Source organism: Cervus elaphus, chromosome 7 (assembly GCF_910594005.1).
Source record: "Cervus elaphus chromosome 7, mCerEla1.1, whole genome shotgun sequence".
In the NCBI taxonomy this organism is placed as follows: Eukaryota; Metazoa; Chordata; class Mammalia; order Artiodactyla; family Cervidae; genus Cervus; species Cervus elaphus.
In genome coordinates, this window is record NC_057821.1 from 48,195,626 (window position 1) to 48,215,373 (window position 19,748).

At 53.0% G+C, this 19,748-nt stretch overlaps 1 protein-coding gene across 3 annotated transcripts in view; it reads right to left on the minus strand.

The window, feature by feature from the left end:
- The window catches only part of RREB1 (ras responsive element binding protein 1), a 121,297-nt gene extending 102,021 nt beyond the window's left edge, over nucleotides 1-19,276 (minus strand). For 2 of the 3 annotated variants that reach the window (XM_043908596.1, XM_043908593.1), the window contains exon 1: nucleotides 18,395-18,796. The gene's annotated coding sequence lies outside the window, so the exon portion shown is untranslated. Of the gene's footprint in view, nucleotides 1-18,394; nucleotides 18,797-19,145 lie in introns of those variants that run through there. The other variant, XM_043908595.1, reaches the window with a different exon arrangement.
- Nucleotides 19,277-19,748: the final 472 nt, after the last annotated feature.

The window sequence follows — 19,748 nt, forward strand, 5'->3', positions numbered from 1 at the left end:
GAAAGGGAGTGGGGGGAGGGTCCAGGGCCCCCGGACCTTCAGGGTAACGGCACAACTGGGTGCCAGCAGAACGTGGCTAACAACACCAGCCTGGTGGGCTTGTTGTAAGCAGTATGGAAATAAAGCATGAAAACCATTTACAGGACTGCATGCGACGTCCGTGTTTGCTTCTTTAAAATGCCAGTGACACTGATGAATGGGGAGGTGCCCACCATCGCACCCCCAGGCCAGAGCTCAAGACAGAAAGCTGGGGAGGCCACACCAGGGGCTTTAAGAGCCTCGTAAGAGCACTTTGCTTCGAGCACAGGTGGGGAGGGCACCTTTGGGGCGGCGGCAGATACCAGAAGAGAAAGAGGTGCCAGAGGACGAGATGGTCGGATGGCATCACAGGCTCAAAGGACAGGAGCCTGAGCAAACGGGAGCCAGTGGAGGACAGAGGAGCCTGGGGTGCTGCAGTACGGGGGTCGCCAGCAGCTGGGCACCACTAGGACACAACTTAGCAACTGAACAACAGATAACGCAGGAAGTGTGAGTCACTCAGTTGCGTCTGACTGCGACTCCATGGATTGTAGCCGGCCAGGCTCCTCTGTTCATGGGATTCTCCATCCAGGCAAGAGTACTGGAGTGGGTTGCCATGCCCTTCTCCAGGGGAATCTTCCAGACCCAGGGATCAAAGCCGGGTCTCCTGCATTGCAGGCAGATTTCTTACCATCTGAGCCACCCGGGAAGTCAAAGACTTGGAAACTGGATGCGGGGGAAGGATCAGGAGCCCGGGATCAGGCCCCACCCCGGCTGCGACACCTGGGCTGGGGCAGGTCCTCCCAGAAGTCTCAGGACCCATCAGGAAAGGCTCTCTGCCCTGGTTTCAGTAAACCAGGGTTAACCCCTACACCAACATGCCAACACTATAAACGTGATCCGGCATTTCAGCAGACAAGTCCCGCAAAGAGGCAAACCAGAACACAGAGATCTGAACCCGAACCGCCTCCATCGGGGCCTAAACTGGGACCAGGTCTCCTGCTGCCCTGGGTCCTTCATCCTCTCACGGTGGCTCCTCTGGAGCTGGTTAACCAAGAAGTCAAATATTAAGCCAGAGTGTGTGAGTCAGCTTTGAAACAAGTCTGCGGCTGTAAAGAAAGCAAGCCCCCCGTTCATGGACATCAGTCTGGCGGAGCAATGCAGCGATCTGCCTGCTGCTGGGCTTGTTCTGAACCAGCTGACTGGGCTGGGCTCTCTGCCTCAGGCCAGCAATCAGCAGTGACGGGGCCCCCAGCAGCCACCCCAGGGACAGCCGTGGCCATACTCCCACTTTGAGGATGTCTCCCAAGCCTTATCAGGTGACCGGTCACTCCTCTGTTCAAAACCTTAGGACTGCGTCCCACGGACAGAAGGAAAGCTCCAATTCTGCCGCACCCCCCACCCCAAGGAGCCCTCCAACTCCACCACCTTCCAGGTCATGGTCCTCCACCCCAAATGACACTCAGCCTGCCCCTGCCCATGGGAGCAAGGCGCGGGGGCGACCCTGCCTTGCACCTTTTCATGATGGGAACTCCCCCAAGTCAAGAACCACAGGGCTTCATCACGCCTCAACCCGGTGTCCTACATGTAGAGGCACTCAAATGTGTTGAGCTCCAATTCCAGCGAACTATTAAAGAGTCCAGATCAAGGTTCGCAGTTGCTGGGCTGGGAACTCTCTCCAGGCACCCAGCTGTCCCGAGGTCCCTCGGGACTGGAGAACATCTTTCAGTCTGTGGCTGTGGCCTAATGCTTCCCGGAGGCCTGACACCGCCTGTGTGATCTCAGAAAAAGGTAACTCCCCTAAGCCTCAGTTTCCCGTCTTTAAGAAGAGGAGGACGACACCTCTGCCCTGCCCATGGGGTCACACCGGCAAGCACCCCTGGGTCCTGGCGCCGAGTGGGGCTCTCCTTCCTCAGTGATCTGCCCTGGCTGGTCACGGGCAAGGGGAATCCACTCAGCACTCAGAGCCCCCCATCTCTGCCGCAGCTCCCCGCCTGGCCCCCCAGAGCCCACCCCAGCTCACAGCATCCCACCTCCTCCCGCACAATCCCAGCGCCAGCGAGAGAGCACGGTTAAGGAACAAAACAGAATGAGAGAGGCTGCCAGCAGTTCATAAAACCTTACCATATAAAAATCAGTTTTAGGTGATGAAATTATTAACCTTAAGGTATGCATCCCGTCCAACCTGCAGGGGCCTCCCCACATTTTCCACAGCCCTCTCGGCCAGGTCCCTCGGTCCCTGAGTTCAGGCCTTGAAACGTATGAAGTCACGCGTAGTAAAAAAAGAGACCTGTTTTCCCCAGAGGGAAAGGCAGCGAGTGCCTCCACCGTAATTAATCAACCACTAGCGTCTCTGGGGCCCGCTAGCTGCCTTCATGCCCTGCATCCCTGTGGGTCTTTCCTGGCTGACCTCACCGGTGGGAGGATGTGAAATCTCTGCAGAAGACTGGTAACACCATGGCGGGAGGGGGCACAGGGCAAGGGCAGAGGCTACCCAGGTGAGACACCCCTGCTCCAGGCAGCTTCGTCTTTGTGGGCAGATCCTACATCCACGGCAACTTCCAGAAATCTCCATCCACAGGCTCATCAGCTCGCCCTCCAAGCCCGCCTTCACTCCCAGCTGACAAACCAGTGACCCTATCGAGTAAGTAGCTCCCCAGGACTCCCAGCATCCAGCCTGAGTATTCTCGAGGGAACAGAAATGAGTCTAATTGCCTGGATGAGTCTATTGCTCTCCCTGATGAGCTTAAGTACCAAGCAGTAAACACAATCTGGCAAACCTTGGTGAACTGAATTCTATTTGCTGAAAATCAAGCTCCCACCTTTGAATGATCATTTAATACCACCTCAGACGGCAGCCCCCACATCCTGGACTGAAAAAAATCTCTTCAAAAAAAGGAAAAGGAATAATTCTGTTCAGTACAGCACCAATGTCAAGTTCGTTCTGCCAGACATGCCTCCTCTGCAACCTGGTTTTTCTAAAGGGTTAGCAGAGTTTCTCTCCAGGACAGAACTTCTCACATCACAACCTGGCTTCAAAGCACTCCCTGGCGCACGACTGCTTCCACAACCGGCCGTCTATTCTGCCAAAGACACCTCTCAACACCCCTTCCACCCAGACTCGACACAGCACCCCGACCCTGCTCTCTGGTCTCATCCCAGCGCCTGTCCATCTCACCCCCAGGAAGCCCTGTGCTGTCGTTCCCCAGGGCCTCCACTCACACTCCTCAGCCTAGACGTTCATCTTCCTTTCCCTACGTGCTTCCCCACGTGGCCGGCCGTTCACCTCTGAGGACCTCATCACTTCCTCTTTTCCCGACCGCTTCCCACTGCCTGTCCTGGTGTCTCTGCCGGCTGTGACGCACTGCTTCGTTTCAGGGCTGGACCACGTCTTACGCATCCTGGCCTCCCAGGAGCCTAGTGCCCGGGGGACGTGTTGAGCAGCATTCCGATGCAGGACGCTGATTCCAACCCCAAGGAAGAGACAGCATGGGATGCTTGCTGGTCTTCAACCCAGACTTCTTGCCCCGCTCTTTCACGGGAGCTGTCAAACTGCCGCTAGCAAAATAGCAACGGTAAGAATCAGGGTGGGAGTAAGGGGAAGCGAGGTCGGTTACAGTCAGGCTGGCAGCACAGGAGGCTGAAATCCTCTATTTTCTACTAAATTTCAAAACAACCCTTCTCCAACAGACCCACCGGAAACAGGAAACAGGCCATGAAGCCCTCATCGCAATTTAAGACTTGCTGGTTCCACAACTTGCTCGAGTGGGCCCCCATAAAAGGGTAGGACACCCCCCACCCCAGTAACATCCAAAGGGAGACAAGCTGCCCTGCAGTCCCCGCAGCTCCTACTGCTTAAGAAGCAGGGGGGGAAAAGCCCTCCTTGAGGCTATCTCCCTTAAATAAGGAGAGACTCAAAACATCAGGTTAGCAATTCTTCAGTCGCTCAGTCTTATCTGGCTCTTTGCGTCCCCATGGACTGCAGCACGCCAGGCCCCTCGGTCCATGGGATTCTCCAGCCAGGAATACTGGAATAGGTTGCCATTTCCTTCTCCAGGGGATCTTCCTAACCCAGGGATGGAACCCTTGTCTCCTGCATTGCAGGTGGCTTCTTTACCGCTGGGCTACCAAGTTAGCCCCAGGTCAGTAATCAGACCAACTGCGCCGACCTCCCTGGAACCACAGACCAGTGGCCCCTTAGATCACTGATCCTGACCCCCAATACTGACTCTGAGGCAAAATGTTGATTTTATAAATTAAATGAAACGGCAATGCCCTGTTATGACAGCAAACAACAAGGGACCTGTTTGGAGGAACCGGGCTCTCCAGGAACCCTCGTCCCCAGACACTCACAGAGCCGACAGTGTCCCGGCTCTCCCAAAAGTGGCCGACACACCATGCTTACTTGGAATCGGTGATCAAGCACTTTCAGTGAGGTTAAACGTGGGTGTCCACAAGAAAGAAGCTGAGGGGCAGGCGTGTACCCCGCTCCCCACCTCACACAGGACCAGCAGAAGCCCCGAGTGCAGGCCCACCCTCCCCACCCCCTGGAGCGTCTGACGGGTTGGGGACAGTGAGGCCCCCAGCAGGATGATCAGGGTCTCTCCCCACTCTCTGCAGGGTCTCCCAGGCCCCAAGTGTTCTGGGACAGCCACTCCCCGCCAGCTGATTTGTCAACCAGCAGCATCTCTGCAACCCACACCCTGGTGCTCAGTGGTAAAGAATCCGCCTGCAAGGCAGGAAGACCCGGGTTCGATCCCTGGATCGGGAAGATCCCCTGGAGACAGAAACGGCAACCCACTCCAGGGTTCTTGCCTAGAGAATTCCATGGACAGAGGAGCCTGGCGGGCTGCAGTCCATGGGGCCGCAAAAGAGCCGGACTTAGCAATTCAACAACAACGAAGCACCTTTGCAGGCCTCTCTCTCTAGCAACCCTCCCCTCCCCCTTGATCGTCTACAGAAGTGATGGCCTAACTCACTTTGTCTAAAAACCAGATAGAAGGACTCGTTTCACGGGTTGGGTTTTAAGCTGCTATTTCCAAGAGCCAGCAGGCTTTCGGGGCATATTCACTTGGGGACCACGTCACGGCATTGTGGGAGACGTGGAGCGCTGGCTGCTAGCACGGGCCGGGCTCAGGCTGTTCGACGACATTGAGCTGGCCATCTCGCTGGGTCTGTTTCGCCCTCTAAATAAAGAGGATAATGATCATACCTACATCATGGGGGCCACGAGGTGGGTGTGAAGGCGGAATGGGATGACCCACGTCAAGAGTTCAGGACAATGACATAACTGGTGTGTGCCTGAAACCTTAGTTCACATGACCGCTTCCTCCACCACGCAAGTGTTTTTCCAGATGAAAAACTCAACCACCATAGCATGGTGGAAAAGTGTGGAAACTTGAGATTTTTTGACTTAAGATTGGAGTCATATATGGATTAAGTCTAGCACAGGCAGGAGACAGCCTAAATACAACATCTTAGGTTTATCTGATTTAAAGCAAATACAGGTGGGCTTTGACTACTGATGCTTTTCACCAAGGGCGGCCTGCTGACTGTATTTAAATGCACGCTCAGTGATTTGTTTATAATATGAATAACCAGGTCACAGTTTCTGCTGGATTTCTATGACTTCTGCTGTCTGTAGATACAGAACACAGCAGGAAGAATCACTAGACTCCCCAGCCAGCCAAAGGAACCTCCCCAGATTCCATCTACTATAAAGGCAGCAGTGATATAAACCCGCTGAGCCATTTTGGTTACGATCTCTAAGTGCAAAATAATTTGACCATCCCAAGCCCTTCAAGAACCAACACCAGGGATTAAACAAACACACAGCCATGTAAAGAAGAAACCACCCAGCAGATAGCAAGAGTTGTCACCATTATCCAGCAGTTATGGGTGGGTTATCGGCAAGCGAGCTTATAACTTCGTCACCATGAACTGGCTACTGGACGTACCACCCACCCCAATTCTGGACACATTACAAGGCCATCCCTGTTAGCTATTTTTGTGACAGACGTATTAGACCTCCAAACCCACGCTTCGGCTTGGGTCATGATGAGGTGGGGGGCTGAGCTGTGTGCAACTGGACCTTAAGATTTAAATTTTCTAAAAGATGCCATAAACTCGGTTTCTCAAGTTCCCCTCCCAGCACGCCCTCACCAAGCTGTTTCCGCTGGAAAGGGTGGGAGGGGCAAGGTCCCTGTGGAGCGTTTCCCGTCATCAGCTCATCTTATCAAATGTACGGCGGGAATAAAGTGCCATCCGTACAGAGAAGAGTGAGGCTGCTGATGCGGGAACATCTGTGCTCTTTAAGCAAAAGATGAAAAATCATGTTCTCCCCGAGCGGGGCAGCGCTCTCTGGGGACCAGCAGTGGGGTGACCTGGGTCAGGATGGATCCCATAGAAAAGAGAAGTAGCGGGGGGCGGCAGCAGACTGGGGCCCATGGGTGGTTTGGATGAGTCATTTCTATGACTTCGGAGAGAAGCTCTACTCAAATCCAGCAGCAGCACTGTTCATGCTTTTCTAGGGGTCTGGTTGAAGGAAGGTGTCCTAGCTCACACCCAAGAGGGTGGCCGTGCAGGCCAAGTGAGGCAGGACCCCCTCCCACCCGCCATGAAGCAGGAATTCCAGTGCAGGAGGAAGTAAGAGGGTGGCAGTCAGTCCCCAGGGACTCTCTGGGGGTCAGATTGCACAAGCCCGCGGCCTGTCCTCCAGCTCCTAGCTTTCACCAGCTCAGCAGAAAACACACCACGTTCTAGCTCCATTCCAAAAAGATTCTGTTTGCCTTGAGAAGAATGAAAAAAAAGCTAACTAACGCAGTAAAACCCCACGGTCTGCCTCGAAGCAGACAGCAAATCTGCCATCACCAGAGGTGTTCGGACACAGGCTGGACCGTGGCTCAGGGGGGCCCAGCCCTGGGCAAGGATTGACTGTCTTCCTTTGGCACCCTTGGGACACACGCGGCGGGTTTGGTTCCCTGACGGGACTTTGTTTCCACACACATTACTGGTCAAGCAAAATACTGATGTTGTTCTAAGACACTCAGAGCATCAGCAGGGACTGAAAAACTTAAGAAAGTGGGAGAGTCAGGTCAGCAGAAGAGGTTTGACCCTCTTCAGTGGAAACTGGGGCAATTTTGAGAGTGCTGCCTCGGTTCTTGACTTGAGCCTCTGCCCCCGAGCCCCAGGCTCCCAAGTCAAAGAGATAAAGCATCACTAAAGCAAAGAGAAACTTAAATGTGCTCAAGATTTTAGTCCTATGTCTCATCTGAAAACCATTCGGAAGCTTGGGCTACCGGCAAGAACTCTTCCAGCTTCCTTTTGGCCTCAGGAAATTAAAAAGGAGAAAAAGGAAAGAGGAGGAGGGAGGGGAGGGGAGGAGGAAGCCATAGGTAAGAACCTCACTTCTGTCTCTCATTTTTATAGACGTCCTTTCCGGGCGTCATCCACGCCAGGTACATTAACGTTTTAACCCATGAAAACAGTCCAAGTAGAGAAAATGGTGATAAAGTTCAAACACATCACTTCTTTAAGGGCAGGGAACATACCTGGCTTTATCCGGCAACCTGATCCCAGAGAGAGGCAGCACCAGCCGCCCGCCAGGAAAGCCAGAGGCCTGGAAATCATCTCGCCCAGCCTCCGGCCCTTCCTCCGGCCTCCAGCTCCATTGAAGCTACCCAGGCTCCACCTCGCCAGCCAGTCGGCCCCGCCACTGCTTCTCAAAGCCGCGAACCACTAACCTTCTCGACGGTCTCGCAAACAGACGGCGAAAAGAGCTGCTGTCTTCTGCTCTAGATTATCTTCCACTCTGGCCAGGAGTGGTCTTTAAAAATGCAAATCTCATCATGCCAGTCCTTGGCCTGACATCCTGCAAGGATTCCCAGGGTTCTTCAGGATAAACTCCAAATACCTGCGAGGGACGCGCCGCGGCTCCGGCCCCGCCCACCGCACCACGCGGTCCTCAGGCCTGGTGGGCTCCTCTCGGCACTCACGCCTCCTCGCCAACCTCGGGGCGGCAGCACCACCGTCCGTGCCCTGCACGCCCCTTCCTCCTGGCATCCTCCGCCCCGCCAGCACATCGCACGCTCCTGCCGCCCGGACCAGATCACTCAGTGGTCCAGCGTCTTTTCATGTCTACGAAGCTAGCCACTACCTCTTTCTCACACTAGTAATACCTTTGGTCCTTATCACAGTTGTAGCATCGCTGAAGTTCAAAGTTGTTGCATAAATAAAGATCTATGAGTTTAAAAAAAAAAGAAGCTCTAGGAGGTTTGCAAATTCGGGGGTACAAAGTACCTGTTTTCCAAAAGGAGGCTGAATGGGATACTGAATCCAACTCGATGCAGTATTTTAGGAAAGGGGGGTTGTAAAGCTTCACTAGGGGCTTCCCCGGTGGCTCCAATGGTGAAAGACTTCACCTGCCTGAGAGCTCAGTTGATAAAGAATCTGCCTGCAATGAGGAGACCCCGGTTCGATTCCTGGATCCGGAAGATCCCCTGGAGAAGGGATAGGCTACCCACTCCAGTATTCTTGGGCTTCCCTGATGGCTCAGTCGGTAAAAGAATCTACCTGCAATGCAGGGGACCTGGATTCCATCCCTGAGTTGAGAAGATTCCCCTGGAGAAGGGAACGGCTACCCACTCCAGTATTCTTGCCTGGAGAATTCCATGGACTGTATAGTCCATGGGGTCGGGAAGAGTCAGACATAACTGAGCGACTTTCACTAAGCAATGCAGGAGAACCTGGGTTGGGAAGATCCCCTAGAGAAGGGAATGGCTACTCACTCCAGTACTCTTGCCTGGGGAATTCCATGAACAGAGGTAAGCTCTCAAACCACAAATGGTTTTCAGAAAATTTATTTTCATGATTTTAAAAACAAGTTTAACTTAGACTAAGGTGTGGGAGTTGAGCCTCCTTTAAATCATACTTGGTTCAAAATTTTAAGTAGAACACTTTGATCCACTGTAGTTTTAACTGACCAAGTTGTGAAAACCTGTTTGAGATGCTCACTAGCCAGTTTTATGTAATTACCCCTCCAAACAATTAAAAGCCCTAAAGTGGAAGAGAAAATGGCTTTAAAAAACACACACACAAAAAAACCTTTTTTCACATCAGAGAGGAAAATATATAAGTCTTCTTAGAAATAAGATGAAGTTGGACTAATATACCTGAATGTATGTGCCAGATCTGAGCCTAGATAACTCTAGTTATCAGGTGAGGACATTAAGGAATATTTAAGGGTAGCAATAATGTACTTTTAATCGACTAGGATTTTATCTTGTATAAAGGATACTAAGATCTTCTAATGCAAAAAAAAAAAACAAAACTTAATTCCTTATTTGAAAAGGAAACCTATCCACATAGTTATAAACATAAAGGTATAAAAGGATCCATAAAATGCCTCTCTCACCCCATCTTTACGGTGTCTTCCATATTCCCCTATTTCTGAAGACATATGTACGTCTTTTAGAAGAAAGCTAAGAAAAGATTTTGAGATGATTTTGTGTATTTGCAGTATTTGTTTTTTTTTTAAACAATAAAGTCTCAGCATAAAGGAATTTCCCATAGAACAGTGAAAATGATTCTTTCTATAAATATGATCTATAATCAACTTCTATCACATAAGTATGCATGTATACTGTGCGCACACAGACACAAATAAAGCAAGATCTGTACCCTGTTGGTTTCTGGTTTGGCATTTTGTTTTAAATCCAAGCAGTAATGGCAAAAAAGAAAAGTTAAATTATACACAGACCAACACTCCTATTAACTCATACCACTAATGAAACAAAAATCTAACTAAGCAGAGAAAATGGGCCCACACATTGGAGCTCTGAAATGATTCTGGTCTTTGATCTGTGTGCCCATCTCTTCTATTTAATATAAACTTCAAACCAAGAGCCATGAAAAGTGGTTATAATTAGTAAGGGCCCCAGTGTGACAGCTTTTAGAGCAATCAGGCATTAACAACGTTTTTTTTTCCTCTTTAATTCTGAGTAAATTAAGCTGAGCAAACTTTTATTTTAAAATTTCTGTAATTCAAAACACTTTCCCACCAGTGTGCACTTAGCACTCAATTTCTGGGAGACGGGTTTTGCTGAAAAACGTTAGTTTACTTCTGTTTCCTTCTCTTAATTTGTACCGATATTTAGGACTCAGCTTCTCAAATTATAGTGCTGTTTTCCAAAAATAACCTGCACCTCTTCAGAAAACTCTGTGTTTTTTTGTATTTGAAAATGGATTCAACAATACTTACTGAATAAGCATCAACTACGAAACCCTTGAGGCTTCCCAGGTGGCTCAGTGGTAAAGAATCCGCCTGCCAATGCAGGAGATGCGGGTTTAACCCCTGGGTCAGCAAGGTCCCCTGGAAAAGGAAATGGCAACCTACTCCAGTCTTCTTGCCTGGGAAATCCTATGGTCAGAGGAGCCCTGGTGGGCTACAGTTCATGGGGTTGAAAAAGAGTCGGAGACAACTGAGTGACTAAAACGACAACAAATGCAACCCCTGAGCCAGGTACAGAAGATGGAAAAATACGGTTTGAAGTCACTGCCTATTCTCCAGATGGGGAAAACATGCCAACAGGTAAATTACAACAGACAGGCCGACCAGATGGGATAAGGGTTATTCTGATGGAGGACGTGATTCTCCGTGCAAACGGTGGTGTTTAAGATGGGTCTTGAAAGAAGAGTGAAGAAATGTTGTTTGCAAGGAGACTGGGGGTGGGGACAGAGCCCAGTGAGCGATCCACGCAGAAGCAGAAGCTCTTGCACTGTGCCGCCGCGCGGAGTGGGAGTGGGAAGGGCTGGAGCTAGGAAGACCGTCTGGAAACAGCCGACGAGGTCCTCGTGTGCCAAGTCGACGAGTTTGGATTTCTTCCTGCAGACAGCAGGGAGCCAAGACATATTTTTCGGCCGGCAAACCCCACGCGTGGCTAGTGTCCATCGAGCGGAGGGTGGACAAAGGTGCCAGGAAATTGACTTGGGAGGTGTCTGTGACCCGAGGAGAGCTTTGGTCAGGACAGCGGGGCAGCTGACCCCGGAGTCGGACGGCACAGGCGTTTCCAGGGAGGTCTGGCTCGGGTGGGAGACCCGAGTCAGGGACTGGCCTGGAAGGCTGGGCGGATGGTGAGTTTCAGTTCACCTTCCAGAAGTGGGGGGAGGGACTCCTCTCTGCAAGTTCCCTCTGATGCACCTGCAGGCGACCCTCAGTCTGGAGACAGACAGCAGCGGTAGCCAGTTTATAGGGTGCGGGAGGGGGCGGCGGGGCACCAGAAGCAAGGCTCTTGCCACCCCAGGAGCCGCGTGGAAAAGGTGGCTTCTGGGCAGGTCACGGCCACCATCAGCCCAGAGGGACGTGAACCGAGGGACCCCGACAGTCTGTCGGCAGGATGAGGACATAAAGAAAGCTGCCTGCAGAATGTGCAACGCATCTCTTAGGTAAGTGCATGCCCAGATGGTTCTGGGGGCAACTGTCACTTCCCACCACAGGCAGCCCCACCCTTTTGGGAGTCGTCCCCCCCCTCTTCCTGCCTTCTTCTTGTTCCAAAGCTTCCCCCTCACTCCCGCCCCCCTGCCTGTGAGCTGGGAGGTGGGGGGTGGACCAGGACACGGGGCAGGCAAGTGGCACCTGTGGCTAAAGACGGCTCCCGCCACGCTCCTTGGTCATGTCTGGTCTGGGAAAATGCAGTTTAATGTTTGTATACCACATTTCCTCTTCCTTCAAATCAACCTCCTCTTGGGGTCTTTGAGGTCCAGGAGTCCCCAAAACATAAAACTCACCACTGTCTCTTCCCCCTCAATCCGTCCCCTGCCCTCCCTGGGGTCAGCCAGGTGTCTGCTCAAGGGGAGACGTGTGGACAGAAGCCCAGGTCCCCCCCAACACTGCACTTTAACAAGGGTGGAAAGTTATGTAAGAATTTTGCAAAAACTTAAGAAAACTTAAATAAGCAAGCCTACAAGGGCGAAACCATGAACTGTCAAGGAAGTAGAGGCTTGTTCAAACACTGAGGGGAAAAAACAGTGGTGGAAGGGGGGTACAGTGTGGTACCCTCCACATAACTTAGAACACGAGGGAGACGGGGCGGATGATAACACCGGAGTCAGTTTCCTAAATAAGCAAAGAAGTACCACCTACCAGAGCAGCTTCCCAGCACCCATGAATCTGGTTTGTTTCAGAAGCAGAAAAGTTCTGGAACTTTTATTGACTACAGGGGTTTTTAAATACACGGAACGCCACTGAAATGTTCTGCCCAACCCCCAGTCTCCTGTGACATCTTGGACCTGCCGACAGAAGGAGACCTTACTCATTCCACGAAATTCCACATCCCCAAATATGCCACGTGCAGCACAGCGAGACCACCAAGGGGTTTGCACACGTGACGCGGGCCCGGACCTCTGAAGCAGGCTTTCTCATCCTCCACCTACTGACGTTTGGGGCCGGATGAGCCTTTGCTGCGGGGCTTCCCAGTGCATTGTGGGAAGAGCAGCAGCATCCTTGGCCTGGACCAGTGAAGGCCGCTGCATCCCCTCCCCCAGCAAGGCAAGCAGAGTCTGCAGACGCTGCCAGGCACCCCCTGGCGGGGGGGAGGGGACCACCAAGCTGAGAGCCACTGCTCTCAAGAGCGCACCCAAAGCTTACCAGCTGCCTGTCCCTTAAAATTCATCCCTAGGTGATGGCTCAACAGGTAAAGAAGCCACCCGTACTGCAGGAGACATGGGTTCGATTCCTGGGTCAGGAAGATGCCCAAGAGAAGCAAACGGCAACCACTCCAATATTCTTGCCTGGAAGAGCCCATGGACAGAGGGACCTGGTGGGCTACAGTCCATGGGGTCACAAAGAGTCAGACACGACTGAGCGACTAAGCACACAAGTAAACTTCGCGAAGAATAATATGCTGGCCTGTTTGTCTCTGGGCACTCGAAGCAAACATAAACTCTGCCTGAGTCCTGGAGTTGTGCACAATTCTGGAAAGGAAATCCAGAGTGGATACCCACAAAGCTTCCTGCGCTCAAAATACACCACTTTCTTCCATATATAGATTCTGACTTTCTGAAACATTTATTTTATCCTTACAATGATCTCAGGAGGTAGAAAACCTACCGAAAAAAAAAGTCTATAATCATGTTCATCAAGAAAAACGCTGCCAAAAGCTAAAAAAGTTTCTTTTTTAATTGCCTTACATCTTCGCCTTCAACCACAGAATTGTTGTCAAAGGATCTGGTCTCATTTTAAAAGCACACACACATAGATAAACAGGCCCTGTATATTTGATGCTCTGTCTTCTGAGGCCAAGCTGACTTGAAAAAGCAGGTGTTGTTTGGAGTGAGGCTGGAGCTGGGAGTTCTGGGTCCTGGGCTTGATTTATTACCAGCCACCGGGTGGAGGCTGGCACAGCTGGAAAATGGGTTAATACACCCACCCAGCCCTCACTGTGCCGCTCCCGCTCTGAGGATAAAATTCAAATCTTTGTTCAAGGCCTCCACAAAAGCAGGGTGAAGTTCACTTTGTCCAGGGTCCGCCCTAACGAAAAATGAAATGTCCCAAGTAATGAAACCACTAAGAGCCTCCAACATTCTTAGAACCGTCTTACCCCGAAGCTTCTGAAAGAGGCGGGGAGAAGAGATACCAAGCCAGCCAGGGGGAAAAACAAATAGAGCCATTTAAAAGCTTTATCTAATTACCCCCACTGAGCCTTTTTCTCCGCCCGTCTGGCCGGCTGACAAAGAATGTGGGGCTTTTGCCTGGGCTTTCTCACCCCCATCGGGACCACCCGCCCTTGGCGAGTCTGAAAGGCCTCAGGTGAATCCCGCTGGACCTCCCGTACCCAGACTTGGGGACTTCACAGAGGCTTTCAAATTCTATTAGCACTGCTTGCTTGAATCACACTGAACAAACAGTCTCCACCCTCTCCCACTTCTTTTGTCTAAGCACCTATTCACTGGCAGCCACCTTTATTGATGGGCAGACTGGCTCACCTGTACCCAGAGTGCCATCCGAAACAAGATGCACCAGTCGCTGCAGGGACCGCTCCCCGCGCCCTCCTCTGGGGTGTCCCTCCCCTCCCCACCCTCGCCCCCAGTCTCCACCAGCCGTTGCCAGCTACTCTCAGCTGCCCTTCCTACAACACCCAGGGAAGGCGACGAGGGAAACGGAGACCAGCACAGCAGGTGACCCCATCCCAGAGGACAGCTAACAGAAAAGGAAAAAGCCCATCACCCTCCCTCCCCATCTTCTTCCACTTCGGTCATCAAGACAACCCCGCAGATGGTTTTCCTCTCTGTATTCTGCCTTCCTCTGGGTGTGGGGGAAATTAAAAATAAGTGATGCATTTCAGAAGGCACAGTGTATGCCTCCCTCTTGTTTCAGATCGTACACCTTTTCCCTCTGGTTTATAGGTAGGCCCCCCAGGGTGTAGAGATCACAGGCTGACCCCTGCTTTTTGAAGAGAGCCATGGCTATTTCTACTCAGCATCCACTTTCCAAGGCTAAAAGAGAGAAAGAAAACTCACTAACTTTGCCCCTCCCAAGAAAACCCATCTAATTTCTTCACTGTATTTGGATATAAAAAACATTACTCAACTTTGCCTGTTTGGCAGGTCAGATGCATACAAGTAACCTTGAGACTGGGAAATTTCTGAGCTGCAGTGAGCGTGCTTTTCAGCCAAGAGATGGCTACCAACCATGGCTTCAGTTAGACTGCAACCCCCTTTTTTTTTTCCTCACTGAAAAACTCCAAAATCCTTCAAGTGTTGCTTTTGAACACTTGGTCCCAAAGATACTCTACATCTAATGGAATTATTTTCAAAAAGGGGCTGAAATAAACTGAGATGGGGATGTGGAGTGAAAAGGAGGTGCTCTATCAAAACTTAATCTAATAGCAGAAAAGGGGACGAAGACCACTGTCCTGGGATCAGGAGAGGCTCGACTGCCTTCATCCTGCTGATTGTCTACTGCATTTCTAGCTTCCAAACACAAACCTGTTTAGTAAAGAGCAAAATAAGACATCACTTCACGGATTAGGTAGGTTTTCCAAACTAAGCCATCTGTTATTAATAAATGAAATAAGGTGATGTTACACACACCTTTCCTAGGGAAGCGAGGATTTAATCTGAACACACAGGTTAACAGACAAGACGCTCACCCAGAGAAGCTGCCATTTGACACCAGATCTGGTCAGAGCATGAACTTCAATAAAAAAGACACTTACAAAAGAGAGATTATTTAAATATGATAACAAAAACAAAACAAACTCAACATCCTACTTTCCTAGGCCAAAGGACATGAAGGATTCAGAAATTAATTAAATCTAGTTAAATAATGTAAAACAGGGGAGGACTCCCTTTCAAAAATGCTTTGGTTAATTTTAGCATCCTTCTGTTTAGCTGCTTAGCAACCCTTATCCTATGACCTTTTAAGCACCACCTACTTTTCAGAAGGATAATGAATAGAAACATCAAAAGGATTCACTTCTGACTACTTCGAGTGAGCACTTTTAATCAATTTTCTGCAGGAGTTAAATTTATATTAATTATGCCATACAAACCCCCCCAAAGGGTAGACTTTTTTCTTAATTTCATTAACTGGGAAATGTCCTTGACTGAAGGTAATAAATGATGGCAACAACTGAGCATAACACAACCAGCAAAGATTTCCAAACTGATTTTAGGAAGTGGACTAGCACAGCAGTTCAAAATTGGGTAAAAATGCAAACCACACAATGGCAACTGCATAGGGCTGGGCACACAGCAAGGAATCCATCAACAACTGCTGACGGGGTGATGCAGACTGGCTCAGTAGGCTTACTTCCCTCCTTCAACATTCTGCACCTATGCTGGATACAGAATGTGTCCTACAAGTGAGACCTCAGGAGCCTGCCTGAAGAAGTCTAAAATAAAAGACCCTTCCATCAAAAGGTCATTTGTGAGATGATGCAAACAGTTAGGAATGGATGCCCCACCTGTGCCAGCTGAGTCAGACCCATCTTCCCATCACACAACAAACGCTTGTCTGCCATAAGGGCCCCGGCTCTGAATTTCTGATGAGAAACAAAGTGATATCCAGAAAAACCCAGAGAATGATATGCCATATAACAGAAAAGGTCAGCAGCATTTTCTTAAGAGTATCGTGTAACCAGCAAATCCTCTTTAAAAACAAAACATCCTAAAATGCAACCTGTTTGGCAGTATTTTTAAGAATAATAAAACAGTGCAAGTTCATTAACAACCTAAAATGAAGCGCAAGGTAAACAAACAACAAATCAAAGGGCTCTCCCTTTCTTTTGTAAAGGGGGCTGGGGTGGGAAGGAAGGTGTTTTTTCACACATTTAAAACTTGATAAAAGCCATTCAAATGTTTAATTCATCAGTGTAACCAAAGCCCAAAACACATCAAAGCAAGATCCATGAGAGGATACCCAGAAGTTTCCTCCAAAGGGCAAAGGTAAAAGATACAGGGGGAAAAAATAACTAAAATTAGTGACTCACCTTTACATAAATTACTTGAAGAATAATTTGTGTGATTGTGTGACTCTTGAAGGAAGAGAAGAACTACACGTTTAAAAAAAGAAAGCGCGAGAAAAAAAAGAAGTTTCAGCCAAGGCTTCAGCCTCTAACAAGACTTCCGGGTTACATTAGGACTTAGAGCCATACCTGCCTGCTCGAGAAGGCACCAGCCCTAGAGGATGCTTTTAGGGGCCCTGGGGAAAAACAAAACAAAAACCATCCTTTTCTTTGCAGTTCCCTTTTATCCGCTTTCCACATCAATTAAATTCGAATACACTCGCGCGCACGCACACAGCACTGCATATCTAGAAGAAAACTATCTGGGAAACATTAACGACTCGGCAGCCTTTGCAGAAATCACCTCCAGTCTCTTCTTCAAGACAGAAACACCTCGCTATTTCCAGCATCTCTATCCACCAGGCAAACTTCATTTCCACTGGCTTTTAAATCTAAACTCTAAAACAAGCATGGGGTGAATGTTTCTGCTGCTGAAAACCCTCAGACAGGTTTTTCAGCATACCCCAGCGTTGTGTTTTTTTTTTTTTTTTTATTCGCCTTTCCATCTCTCTCCACCACCGCCATCCCCAAAAAAGAAGCCGAAAAAACTCCAAAGTGGCCCGAATGTGTGCTGCTGCTGGCTCTGAAGCCGTGTAGAATTTCGTAATGGAATGTGAACTGCTCGTCCGGATCTGGGCTCACGTTCTATCTTCTAACCAGTAAGGAGCCAGGCAGGGCAAATGTGCTGAGCAAGGAGAAATACTTTTCTCCTCTTTTATAACCCATCACGGATGCACCGCGGACGCGGGACGCGAGTTACACGCGGCGCCTGTCAACCGGCTCGCCCGCCGGCCAGTCCCCGTGCCCGGGGAGGGGGTCCTCTGCTGCCCCCCACCCACACCCTCCCCCCGACCCCCGGCCCGCCCGAAAACCAAAGTGGCCCCGCCGAGGAGTGGGCTGGACCGGCGCGCCCGGCACTCACGCGCCTCCCCGGGCCCGGCGGGCGGCGGGGAGCGAGCCCTCCCATCCTCGACGCGACCCTCGGCCCGGTCCAGAGAACGCGCCGCTCCCAGGGAGGGGGCCGGCGACGGGAAGGACCTCCCCTGCTCCTTAGCAACCATTAAGGTCGCAGTTTCCTAAGAGACCGCGAGCGGGGAGGTGGGGGGCTGGTGGGCGCGGGGGGCCGGGCCGAGGAGGAGGGGGGCGCGCGGAGGGCGCACTGGGTCCCCCAGCCCCTGGACGCCAGCCCTCCCCCCCCAATCCCGGCCTTGCTGGACGCTGCGGGGCTGGGATGGGAGGAGGCAGGGAAGCCCCACAACTCGGCAAAAAAAAAAAAAAAAAATTGGTCCAGCGGGCGGCGGACAAAAGTTTCCGAGCGCGCTCCACAGCTGGGCGGCGAAGCGGGCCCCGGCGGCCGGCCCCGCCTCGGATGCTCCCGGCCTCCTTCCTGTGCTCGTGACGGCGCCGGGCGCCGAGGTCTTCCCCCCCCCAACCACCCCCCCCCCCCCCCGCGATGCAGGCTCCGCTCCACACCGATGGCTCCCACGAAAACACGTACACCGCCAGCGGAAAGGCCAGAGAACAATACGCGCGGACGCGCCCCCCCGCCCCTCGTGCGGTCACCCGGGGCGCGGTGGTTGGCGGGGGGGGGGGGGGGGGGGGTGGCGCGATCGTCGGCGTGACCAGCAGCCACGAGCCGGGAGCGGTGAAGGCGCAGGGCCCCCTTCGGGGCCGGCGCCGTCCGCCGGAGACGATCAAAGTCCGCAGTGCAGGGCGCGGCGGATGCTTCCCACCGCGCGGTACCCCCCCACCCCCGGCAAGCACCCCCCCTACCCCCAATCGTGGCACCCCCCGAGCGTGGCACCCCCGGATACCTGACGGCGGCGGCTGGCGGGCGGGCGCCGTCATCTCCGCGCTCCTCTCGGCCCGAGAGGGACTCGAAAGTATGTAGGAGAAGAGTTTCCCCTCCCACATGGGGGGGGGGGGAGGAGGGATGTCGGGGGAGAGAGAGAGAGAGGGCGGAAGATGGAGAACTGTGCGCTGGGAAGATGTCTCTGGCCGGCCGGGCGCGCACCCTCCGAGTCCCCCCGGCGGGGCTCGGTTAAAAATAAATGCGGCGGCGGGAGCGGCGGCGCGGGTCGGGCCGGATTCCTGCGCTCGGACGGCTAATATGGATGCGCATCAGGTCCCCCGGCGGCGGGGCGCTGCGGCCGGCGGCTCGCGCTGGGAGCTGGTTGGCAGAGCCGGCGGCTCGGGAAGGGGAAAGGGAGCGGAGGAAGGGGAGGAGGAGGGAGGAGGAGGAGGGAGGAGGGGGGAGGACGCGGGGAGGAGGAGCGGCCCGGCGCGCAGCAGCCCGAGGGGCGAGGGCTGCCCGGCTCATCCCACGCCGGCCCCCCGAGCGCATGCAGCGCCGCGGCCGTGGGGTGCGGTGGGGGGTGGCTCCCGGGTCCTCGCGGCCCCCGGGGGAGACGCGGAGTTCGCAAAGTACGGCGCGCCCTGCGCAGACCTCACCCTCCCCACATCCCCAAAAGTTCTTCGGAAAGGTCGCCGCTCCCGGCTCAGTCCCGGACATCTCGCGGCCGCCCGAGGGACCGCGAGCCGGAACGCCCAGGGGCGCGTACTCACGGCCGGGCCAGGGCGCTGGGGGCTCCCGGGCGAGGACGCCGAGGGGACCGGTGGGCTGCAGGGAGGGATCGAGCAGAGATGCAAACTTGTTCCGGAAAAGGAATCAAAATGGCGTTTCTGGATGTGCAAAGTTCATCAACTCCGCAGTCGCTTCCCCCCCAACCTCCGCTTCGCCCCGCGGGGAGGGAGGTGGGCGAGGAGCTGGCGACCCCGGCGCCCCGGCCGCCGTCCCGGCCCCCGCCCCGGCCCCCCGCCCCGCTTGCCCGCCCGCACGCTCAGAGCCCCGCTCTCCCCCTCTCACCCTGATAAGTAGACACATCACGTGTTGCTCCTGCGCGTCTCCTGGGGACGTGTTACTGAGCGGCGGCGGCGGCGGCGGCGGCGCTCGGGCCGGGGGGCGGGAGGGGGGGGGTGGACCGCGGGCCCAGCCGCAGCCCCCCGCCCCGATCTTAGAAGGGTGACTGCAGCCTCCATCCCAGGGATGGAGGGACGCTTCAGTCCCCCACCCCACCCCCACCGCAGCCCCAGGTTGGCCCCCACGCCCTCCGCGGGCGCCACGGGGGCCCAGGGGGAGGAGGGCTTGGGTCGCCCCCCTACCCTAGG